The sequence below is a fragment of the Oncorhynchus kisutch genome, linkage group LG19 (genome assembly GCF_002021735.2).
Source record: "Oncorhynchus kisutch isolate 150728-3 linkage group LG19, Okis_V2, whole genome shotgun sequence".
In the NCBI taxonomy this organism is placed as follows: domain Eukaryota; kingdom Metazoa; phylum Chordata; class Actinopteri; order Salmoniformes; family Salmonidae; genus Oncorhynchus; species Oncorhynchus kisutch.
In genome coordinates, this window is record NC_034192.2 from 41,940,540 (window position 1) to 41,952,909 (window position 12,370).

A 12,370-nucleotide genomic window follows, 5' to 3' on the forward strand; every position below is an offset into this window, starting at 1 on the left:
AATGTCTGTTGAAATTATTCATAGCTAATGGCTGTCGGTATGATTCATAGCTAATAGTTGCCTGTATGATTCATAGCTAATGACTGCCGGTATGATTTATAGCTAATGGATGCCGATATGATTTATAGCTAATAGTTGCCAGTATGATTCATAGCTAATAGTTGCCTGTATGATTCATAGCTAATGACTGCCGGTATGATTTATAGCTAATGGCTGCCCGTATTATTCATAGCTAATAGTTGCCGGTATGATTCATAGCTAATAGTTGCCGGTATGATTCATAGCTAATAGTTGCCTGTATGATTCATAGCTAATGACTGCCGGTATAATTTATAGCTAATGGATGCTGGTATGATTCATAGCTAATGACTGCCTGTATGATTTATAGCTAATGACTGCCGGTATTATTCATAGCTAATGACTGCCGGTATTATTCATAGCTAATGGCTGCCGGAGTGATTCATAACTAATGGCTGCTGGTATGATTCATAGCTAATAGTTGCCGGTATGATTCTTAGCTAATAGTTGCCGGTATGATTCATAGCTAATAGTTGCCTGTATGATTCATAGCTAATGACTGCCGGTATGATTTGTAGCTAATGGATGCCGGTATGATTCATAGCTAATGACTGCCTGTATGATTCATAGCTAATGACTGCCTGTATGATTTATAGCTAATGACTGCCTGTATGATTTATAGCTAATGACTGCCGGTATGATTCCTAACTAATGGCTGTCATTATGATTCATGTCATTGTGGACCCAAAAGTTGTTTCTGCATATTAGCACTGTAAGTGTATGGAAGCCATGGACATGTAATGCAGTGTTTTCAGCCCACTTGCTTGTCTGTTGTATCATTCTCGCTATCCTTATTCTGTTAACACTCTCCTAGCATCCACACATGTGCTTTACTGCACCAGCAGGTAAACTGGCCATACCACTGAGAGTCACTTCTGGCTATAATTCATAGAAAAGCTGTTTAAAGGCACAATATGTAATCTCCACAGCCTAACCCTGACGACTTTGTGGTGCATGCAAGACCATCCATGCAATACTTGAAGCTCATGGTTGGAAGATTGTCCAAATCCTGTAGAACAGTTCTGAACTACTGCTCCTCCAGTGGTATAGTATCATTAGGTGTTCATTGAAAATATCTGCAGTATAATGTTTTTATTTAGTTCATATATTAGTCCATATTCTCAACTGATACATCAATTAGTAATTTTGTATTTAGTCCTTACACTCAAGTGATGAGCACAGATTTAAAATGACCTAGACTCCACCAAAACTAACATGAGGAAAAACATCTACAACCTATGCTGTATCCACAATTCTCTGGAATCTAGTGGAGGGTTTACATGTAAGAGTGGGATGCCTCTTGGAGACAACATTAAGGTGAAAAATCAATAGCTGCCAAACAAAGTGAAATGTTAGGTTTAGTCTGATACATGACAGATACCGCCTAGGCTGATTTGTCTTCAGTGAATCAAGGCTGGAACAGTTGATGCCTGTCTGCTGTTGTCAGTTACCACTGCATTAGACACGTTTGGAGGACAGTAAGTCTGGCTGGTCCTGCTATTGAGTTACCATAATAGCCAATGAAAAGAAAGGTATCTTCAGAATCAAGGGCTGTTGCACAGCAGCTTAACTTAGCAGCCAATTTCACTAATGAATTTGGTAGTAACGAGTACTGCCACAGAAGGGATTCATGAAGTGGATGGTGGTTTCAATAAGTGTGTTGTGTGCAGGATTAATTTCAAAGACAAAATCTCAAATAAAAAATAAAGTTGAGATACATGCACTTATCTGACGTTGATGCATAAACCATGCATTGATAACAATTAGGGCTGTGAATTGCCAGGAGAAATGCGATTTATCAACATACACCGATACAATATGTATTGTGATTCTCATGATTCTATATATTGCGATTGAATACTGTCATTTTACATTTTATATTGCTCACTATATGTCTGCAGCAGAGAGACAAGAGAGAGCATTAGAAAACCAGTTCGATCAGTCATGGAAATAAAAGTGCTGTAAACATGTTCGCTCATTATTTAAAAAGTAAAAAGAAGATAGAGTCATTTTCATGTTCTCCATCGATTTTTTTTCTCCCCATCACATAAAAAATTAAAATTAAAATGTTTTCAGTTATGTTCCCTGGTTTCAAAATAGAATTTGTATGTAAGTGTCTAGGCCCACTTAATGATACGGTAAGTCTTCCTGTACTCTGAAGCAAACAAACAAGCAATATCTATATTTTCTTTACTGATCGATAGAATCCCCAAACAACGAATAGCTTTGATCATACGTTTCAATTGGGAAGGTTCTATGCATCATGTTGTGCACTTGGAGTTGGTTTAGTTGCCTCAGCAAATCAAGACTGCATATTTTACTTTCTAGCCCTGAGCATATGCAATGTTCAAGACTCTGCCAGTGTCCTCTGCATGGAGCCTGGGGCCATATCATAATGCTGATTGTGCAGGCTGGATCATTAGAGGGTACACTGGTTGCTGTACATGGGATGCTGAGAAGGGGATAGGGAGAGAGGGATAGGGAGAGAGGGATAGGGATAGAGGGATAGGGAGAGAGGGATAGGGAGAGGGGGATAGGGATAGAGATGGTATGAAGAAAGATTGGAAAACATCAGGAAGTCCAAACTGGTTGGTTGGTGGGTTCTTGTGGTGTGTGTTCATGGTGCTTAGATGTGTGCATTCATGTGCATTTGTGTATGAATGTGGGGGAGAGGATCAATGTTGTGGAAAATAACTGCCTCCCCTGGAAGAGCCATATCCTTGGCTTTGAAATATTCTAGAATGCCCTGGTCTGTGTCAAACAGCACTGTAACGGTAGGATATCAATTTATAGCCTTGGCCTTATAAACCTTCCCTTAGAAAGCAGGATGTCAGCCACTACAATGTCACAATACAACTGGGGATAATACTGGACAGTGGGGTATCATATGTTTTTGGAAGCACTGGTGTCAGATTATGTCTCGACCTTCGAGCCATCATTTATCTCTAAAGCAGAGAGTAATGCTGGTCTCAGGATTTGCAGTGAAGCATTGTCTGTAGATAGCGATTGCAGCTATGCCATTGTTAGTCAATTTGTTGGGTTCTTTTGAGGAAGTACAGGGCCTATAGAAAGTCTACATTCCCTTGAACCTTTTTGTTGTTGTTGCGTTACAAAGTGGGATTGAAATAGATTTCAGTAATTAATCTACACAAAATACTCCATGATGTCAAAGTGAAAAGAAAGTTATTTATTTTTTATAACTAAAATATAGTCGTTGCATAAGTATTCCCTCCTTTTTTTAGGCAAGCCTAAATTAGTTCAGAAGTCAAATTTGGCTTAACAAATCACATAATAAGTTATATGGACTCACTCTGTGTGAAATAAAATGGGTTGACATTATTTTAAACCCTTCCTCTGTCCCCCATAGGTACAACATCTTTAAGGTCCCTCAGTCAAGTACTGAATTTCAAGCACAGCTTCAAATATCCGAAAGCCTCTTATAGAAGGGCAGTGATTGGTAGATGTGTAGAAATAGCAAATCAGACATTGAATATCTTTTTAAGCATGGTCAAGTTTATAATTATGCTGTGGATTATTTATTAAACCACTCAGAAACATCAAAGATACAGTCGTCCTTCTGAACTGTAATACTGCAAAAAATGTGCAAATGAAGAAACTTTTTGGCCTAAATGCAAAGCCCTGTTTGGGGCAAATGCAAGACAACACATCACTGAGTAACTGCGTCCTTATTTTCAAGCATGGTGGTAGCTGCATCATGGTATACGTATACTTGACATCAGCAAAGGCTGGGGAGTTTTTCAGAATAAAAAGAAACGGCAAACTCCTAGAGAAAAACCTGCTTCAGTCTGCTTTTCCCCAGACACTGGGAGAAGAATTCACCTTTCAGTTGGACAATAACCTACAACACAAGGCCAAATCTACAGTGGATATGCTTACCAAGAAAACAGTGAATGTTCCTGAGTGGCAAAGTTACAGTTTTGACATGAATCTGCTCGAAAATGTATTCCAATACTTAACAATTGCTGTCTAGTCATAATCCCCACAGAGCTTGAAGAATTTTGAAAAGAATAGTGGGCAAACATTGGACAATACAGGTGCGTGAAGCACTTATGAGACTTACCCAAGAAGACACACAGCTGTAATCACTGCCAAAGGTGTTTCTAACATGTGTTGACTCAGGGGGATGAATACTTACACTATCTAATCAAGGTACATTAGTGTTTTATTTTTCATGAATACAAAAAAAATTGAGTATTTTGAGTATTTTGTGAAGATCTTTGACAAAAAATGACAAATCCATTTTAATCGAACTTTGTAACACAACTCAAATAAATCCAAGGGGGTGTAGACGTTCTATAGGCCCTATAGCTGTATTTCAGTCCACATATTGCTCATTTAAAGAGTGCCTTTGTTACGTAGTCCATTAGAAAAATGAATCAGCTGAAAGTGGAAACGTGTCAAGTTGTAAACAAAATACTTGCCATTATTTGTGAAGGGAATGCTTTCCCCTTTTTAACTGTTGACAGGTCTCTTCTCTATCCCTTTGAACAGTGTTTCGCTCGGGAAATGCAATTATAGCAACCATTGTGACAGCTATTAGAACCCCAAATGGCCTGTTTTTCCTGGTTCCATTTGCTCAAGTGATTTGGAAGGTGTGGCCTAAGTGAACAAGAGGCATATCAATAGTCCACCTGACAGGGTTGAATTGCTGCACTAAAGACACTGGAGAACGCCATTAGAGCCTAAAACATTTTTTTGAAAAGAGAAATGACTGATTGTTTTGAAGGTGTTTACAGTTGAAGTATCTTCACCTATTCCAGGCAGGCAGCCTACATACCTTTTTGAATGGGTAATTTTGAAGCGACCAGAAAATAATGCTGTGGCGGAGGTTTGACCAATGAGCCTTACAAACCGACAGTATATAATATGTTCAATAGGGGCAATGCTACAATCAATATCATTTCTGGAGCCACTCCTTTTCCAGCCTCCACTAGTCCTCAACTCTCAACCAGGATTCATTTCCTGCTGCCGTCTGTCCATCACCATGACAACACAAGGCAGTCATACTGACTAATGGTACTACCTATCCAGGTCACAAGTCTTTTTGATGAAGAAAAGGTCTTGGCACCTGGTTGAACCCGTAATGCTGGCAGGACAAATTGGCTGTCTAATGTTTGGGTAATGACACCTAGAGCTGTTTTTCATCTCCTGTCTATCTCCTGTCCATCTCCTATCCATCATGTGTCACATCACATGTTATGCTTCTTCTCTGTTGAATGGCAGGGTTATTAGGATCATCTGAATCTAAGATGAAAAGCATTGTTATTTATTTCTCCTTTAAAATAATCTTAAACATTTTCTGACACTAGCTATCTTTTCATCCAATTGGCGACAGATTTTCAAGCGAATATTCTAAAATCCGCATAAAGACAATATGCACATTTTCCCACCAGTTGTGTGTTTCCACCGAACGGACTTGTTGCAGATAAAAATCAGTGCATAATGACTCTTGTCTTGGGACCTGCGCTCTAGCCAACATTTTGCAGATACAGTGCGGGTAGGCTGTGCAGGTAGGCTAGTCTACAATGATGAGATTATTATTTGTCAAATGGCAGTCAAGCATCGATCAGAATAAGAACCTCAATATTTTTTGGAAAGGAGCATCAAGATCACTGTGCACTTTCACCACCCTCTGAAGTTCATAACTTATTTAGTCTGTAGCCCAATAAACTGCTGTCACGCCCAGGGTGTGATTTTGGTGGGCATTCTAGTTTTTCTATTTCTTTGTTGGCCGGGTATGGTTCCCAATCAGAGGCAGCTTGTCACGCCCTGACCTTAGTATTCTTTGTTTTCTTTATTATTTTGGTTAGGTCAGGGTGTGACATGGGTGAAATGTGTGTTTTTGTCTCTTTCTAGGGCGTTTGTACTGTCTAGGGGTTTTGTAGATTTATGGGGTTGTTTTCATCTAGGTGTTTATTGTTGTCTCTGATTGGGAACCATATTTAGGCAGCCATCTTCTTTGGGTATTTCGTGGGTTATTGTCTAGCCCAGTGCGGGCTATTCCACCTCGTCGCACTGGCCTGGCTACGGGGAGCATTCAACCAGGTAAGGTTGGGCAGGCTCGGTGCTCCAGATCTCCAGTGCGCCTTCTTGGTCCGGTCTATCCGGTGCCATCTCCACGCACCATGGAGACCTTAAACCTTAGGTTTGTGGGATCTTGTATGTGTGTAGTTGCGTTCTCTACTGCATATAGAGTCATGTTTGGTTGTAGGTTGTTATTTTTGTTTCTTGTTCATCTAATAAAATGATGTACGCTTACCACGCTGCACCTTGGTCCAATCCATCTCTAAACGATCGTAACAACTGCATGCTTTCCTGAGTTGTAGTGGAAAGACCTTACACCATATTGTCGCGTGCCTCCAAGTTTACTTCAATATGATGGTTTTTATATCAATATTTGCGCATTAAGGTGTTTCCACTGCCATTTCTCACATAATTCATTGTTCCAAAACGTCCGGTTTCCATCACAGCTGTCATGATTTTTTGTTATTTGGTATGACTTTACTCGCATAAAAACTGTGGATGGAAACATGGTTACTGAGATAATAGCTGTCAACATGAGACTAACAGCTTGCTGGTTGGCTTATCCCAGCTACTTATGAATAACTACAACTTGTAATTGCAATACATGTCTGTAGCAACAGCTAGTAGTGATGATTGTTTTGGTGATCTATAAGTTGTCATGTTTAGTCAGGGAGACAGGGAGACCTACTGAAGTATGTTATTGAATGTTCAACATTTCATCATCAAATCAAATCAAATTTGATTTGTCACATACACATGGTTAGCAGATGTTAATGCGAGTGTAGCAAAATGCTTGTGCTTCTAGTTCCGACAATGCAGTAATAACCAACAAGTAATCTAACTAACAATTCCAAAACATCGAGTACGGCCCTCACCTCCTCCCTGTAGGCCGTCTCGTCGTTGTTGGTAATCAAGCCTACCACTGTTGTCTCGTCCGCAAACTTGATGATTGAGTTGGAGGCGTGCGTGGCCACGCAGTCGTAGGTGAACAGGGAGTACAGGAGAGGGCTCAGAATGCACCCTTGTGGGGCCCCAGTGTTGAGGATCAGCGGGGTGGAGATGTTGTTGCCTACCCTCACCACCTGGGGGCGGCCCGTCAGGAAGTCCAGTACCCAGTTGCACAGGGCGGGGTCGAGACCCAGGGTCTCGAGCTTGATGACGAGCTTGGAGGGTACTATGGTGTTAAATGCCGAGCTGTAGTCGATGAACAGCATTCTCACATAGGTATTCCTCTTGTCCAGATGGGTTAGGGCAGTGTGCAGTGTGGTTGAGATTGCATCGTCTGTGGACCTATTTGGGCGGTAAGCAAATTGGAGTGGGTCTAGGGTGTCAGGTAGGGTGGAGGTGATATGGTCCTTGACTAGTCTCTCAAAGCACTTCATGATGACGGAAGTGAGTGCTACTCCACGGTAGTCGTTTAGCTCAGTTACCTTAGCTTTCTTGGGAACAGGAACAATGGTGGCCCTCTTGAAGCATGTGGGAACAGCAGACTGGGATAGGGATTGATTGAATATGTCCGTAAACACACCAGCCAGCTGGTCTGCGCATGCTCTGAGGGCGCGGCTGGGGATGCCGTCTGGGCCTGCAGCCTTGCGAGGGTTAACACGTTTAAATGTTTTACTCACCTCGGCTGCAGTGAAGGAGAGGCCGCATGTTTTGGTTGCAGGCCGTGTCAATGGCACTGTATTGTCCTCAAAGCGGGCAAAAAAGTTATTTAGTCTGCCTGGGAGCAAGACATCCTGGTCCGTGACGGGGCTGGTTTTCATTTTGTAATCCATGATTGACTGTAGACCCTGCCACATACCTCTTGTGTCTGAGCCGTTGAATTGAGATTCTACTTTGTCTCTATACTGACTCTTAGCTTGTTTGATTGCCTTGCGGAGGGAATAGCTACACTGTTTGTATTCGGTCATGTTTCCGGTCACCTTGCCCTGATTAAAAGCAGTGGTTCGCGCTTTCAGTTTCACGCGAATGCTGCCATCAATCCACGGTTTCTGGTTTGGGAATGTTTTAATCGTTGCTATGGGAACGACATCTTCAACGCACGTTCTAATGAACTCGCACACCGAATCAGCGTATTCGTCAATGTTGTTGTCTGACGCAATACGAAACATATCCCAGTCCACGTGATGGAAGCAGTCTTGGAGTGTGGAATCAGATTGGTCGGACCAGCGTTGAACAGACCTCAGCGTGGGAGCTTCTTGTTTTAGTTTCTGTCTGTAGGCAGGGATCAACAAAATGGAGTCGTGGTCAGCTTTTCCGAAAGGAGGGCGGGGCAGGGCCTTATATGCGTTGCGGAAGTTAGAATAGCAGTGATCCAAGGTTTTGCCAGCCCTGGTTGCGCAATCGATATGCTGATACAATTTAGGGAGTCTTGTTTTCAGATTAGCCTTGTTAAAATCCCCGGCTACAATGAATGCAGCCTCAGGATGTATGGATTCCAGTTTGCAAAGAGTCAAATAAAGTTCGTTCAGAGCCATCGATGTGTCTGCTTGGGGGGGAATATATACGGCTGTGATTATAATTGAAGAGAATTCCCTTGGTAGATAATGCGGTCGACATTTGATTGTGAGGAATTCTAAATCAGGTGAACAGAAGGACTTGAGTTCCTGTATGCTTTTGTGACCACACCACTTCTCGTTAGCGATAAGGCATACACCCCCGCCCCTCTTCTTACCAGAAAGATGTTTGTTTCTGTCGGCGCGATGCGTGGAGACCATGTTTAAAATCATCATTGTATCTTTCTTTACACCCTCATACTAATAATTATGTCATATTGAAATGTTACCCTGGCCTTCTGTGGTGAGATGAATTGGGGGGGAATGTAAGAGTTCATTGATGTGATGAGAAGCTGGGTAAGGAGAGGGCTGGTGTGTTTGACAGGGTAAGGTAGCAGGAAGTTTGAGGGAATTCAAAAGGAGCTCTCCTGAACTTCAGGCCCTTATAGTTCAAAGCTACAACCCTTCTCTTTGCTGAAGAATTTCCTAAAAGTCACCAGGAAGGTGGTTCTAATGGTTCTGGATCCCAGCAGGGTTGACTGTACTCCCCTAGGCCATCCAATATGAGTCTGAGCTGCCGGCCCACTACAGAGCTCTGCTAAAGCTAACCGATCGTCCAACCAGAGACAGGATAGTAATACATGCAGCCTGATCACACACTTAAAAGTGTTAATTGACACAATAGTGCCTATAGTGACTAAAACAGAAGACTCTGTAAAGAGATTATTCTAGGCTGGGTATGTTCATAATTATTCACTAGCTATGAAATGGTAGATCAAGATCCCTGAACTGACACAATGGAACTTCCTGCTCTTATTTATTTTCAATGGAATGGTGATAATATCCTACAATTTTCATAATGGTGAAGGACTAAATAGTCCAAGTGAATGCCATTTCATAGCCATTATCAGTTGCTTCCATCACTTAATAGACACTTAAGTGTCTGAAGACCTTTGCAATTTTTGCACATTTTTAAAAGCCTTTTACCATTTTGTTCAAGCTTATAGTCCTCAGATTGTTGTTGTTCTGCAAAACAGCTTTTAATTGCCGCCTGGTGCCGTGTCAAATATTGTACTCTGTATTCAGAACCAATGGACTCATCATGAGGAGATATTTCAGAAGAGGGAATACCTGAGAAAGCCATTGAAGCAGACTTTCCAGGGATTGCAAGATAGAGAAAGATCAAGACAAATCCAGCTAACAGCCAAGGGACTCTTAGCCGTTGAGAATGGATCAGACATCGAACAGCAGCTGTACTGATGGATTTTGTAGAGGTTAATGGTAATCGTCTTTAAGAATGTAATGTTCTTAACGAAACCTTAAAACCGCTTGCTTTTTTCACTGACTGATTGTAATCCTAAATTGTGCAACTTGACGATGGGAGTCGAAAGGAAAGTAACACACATAGACACAAAGAGATGCAAAAACCTGTCGGTCCAATTCCCAAAAGGGTTCCTGATGAATAAGCACAAACACATTCTTCTAAAAACCAAGAATTAAAAATGCACCAAAGGGAATACCGCTTCGAGAGACATTATTGTGAAAGAATAGACGCTTCATAAACCCGGCGTTTGATAGATATCGCAGGCGCCATTAAGATCTGAATGAGGTTGTCGTTTCAGCAGCCAGCATGCAGTATGAATCAAAAAGGGCCTTTAATTAAAGCATCTCGTCTGACGGAGACAATGACACGATGACATTGAGGAGTTATGGAAGGGAGGCATCTGTCTTGATCTGATTTCAAATCATAGCCCCAGAAAACACACAGCTGTTTCATCCCAGGGCTCCTCGCTCTTAAAATATCAGGTTAATTGCCTGTGTTTTGGTGTAAGAGAATGGCAAGCTGTCTCAGAGAATCATTGTTTCACACTCTTGAACACATGCATTCGTGTGCATATCCTCTCACGTGCACATGCGAGAACATTTGCAAGGCGCTCTCTCTCCCACCACACTCACTGGCGCATGGGTGGCAATTAATGATGAAGCCCACCGGTGCCAATTGGTTTGATTGCTTACCAGCATCACGGTGCAGTTGACATTGGACTTGATGAGGTGTGGAGATCACATGAGATGTGCAATTAATATCTATTAAATGAATGTAAAGATGTTGACCTTTGTCTCAGCACCAAATACATTTATAAAAAGTGAATGTTTAGAAAGTGCAGAAATTCCCACTTCATATATGTCTGGCCACCCAATACATGAAATATCTATTACCAAAGCAAGATAAATAGTGAAAAAATATGTCATCTCAAATGCTTAGATATTTAGATATATTTAGATATGCCGATGGACTCTACCAAGTCGAAGTGTTCTAATTTGTATGTAAAGGGTTATCTTATTTATCAATGAATTATAATAACCAAGTACAAGAAGATGATTTCGTTATGTAATGTAATCAAGTTCCCACGTAGTCATTCTGTGCGTAACTTGACGGGATAACAACCACTGTAACCAATTGTATGTCTTCATTAAACCTTGAGGCAGTACAATGAGCCAGTCAATATCTTTGCTAATCTACATTTGACCCCACAAGGTGAACTCATGAAGATAGAGGCATTTCCATAGTTTCAAGATTTTATTGAGCTCAAATGAGATGTTTTGATAATTTACATTAACATACAATTTGGTTGAAAGGGCTGCTACAGAATGATACATACAATATTGTAATAACAATGGATTTGTGTAAAGCTTATCTCAACCTAACTCAAAAGTCCAATAAACATTAACTAGTAGAAATACATAAAAACCTTTCTTAATTATAAACCATTGAAAGTGTAGTGTTGTTCCTAACATAGGATATTTCTAGACAAAAGACAATAGACCATTACAGGGTCACCATAGCAGATCAACGTTTCAGATGTTTCACCCACAGTTCACACTATGCAATATTCATACAAGCTTATGAAATGATTATTTCTGTGTCTGAAAAGTAACTTTGAATGGTTTTGGATGTGACTTTTTAAGATGGTTAAATGGTTGTCACTTCACATGCTGCTTATGTTGTGTTTGATGTTAGAACATGTGTTTGATGCCATTCATTGGGTGAGTTTTGAGGAATTTGAAACTGAACAAAAGTGTCTGTGCCCTATTAAAACATGTTGGTAACCCTCCTTCCCCTTGAAGATTTAACACACAATAACATGTATTACACCCTGCTATGGATGTTCCCTCCTGGAACTTCTAACATTGTAGGCCGTCATTGTAAATAATAATTTGTTCTTAACTGACTTGCCTAGTTAAATAAAGGTAAAATACATTTTTTATAAATAATGTATTACTTTTACATGAAACGTTTGACTATGTTGATTTAACTCATAATGTGTCTCAGTACACACAGTATTATAACAATATCTACATAGGTTATAACCCTGAAATAGGACACTGTCATGTCAACTGTTGCCTGCCCTTCCCATAGGCCCCGAGTCCGTAATGAATTATACAGCTGAGAAATAATTCCTGTAGAAAATTATTTCTGAATGACACGCATACATTTCCTCAGCCTTGCGGAAGCGACGTAGGGGTTGTTTGTCAGCTGCTGGAGGTTTGCTTCGTGTTGACAGGTGTGCAGCGAGAGGCAAAGGCACACTGACAGCGACAATTTGCATAGCCACTAAAGAGGCAGCCTCACTGAAACAATGCATGATGTCCTTCAAACAAAGTTGTTATTTTTGGCCTTCACTCTTGTCATATTATTTTAGCACAGTCCATGTTACTGGCCTTAACTTGTCATATTGTTTCTGGGTCTT

At 40.9% G+C, this 12,370-nt stretch overlaps 1 protein-coding gene across 1 annotated transcript in view; it reads left to right on the plus strand.

Annotated features, from left to right (window-relative positions):
• Positions 1-12,370, plus strand: part of si:dkey-237h12.3 (teneurin-3) — a 157,679-nt gene that overhangs the window by 57,134 nt on the left and 88,175 nt on the right. The window lies entirely within an intron of this gene.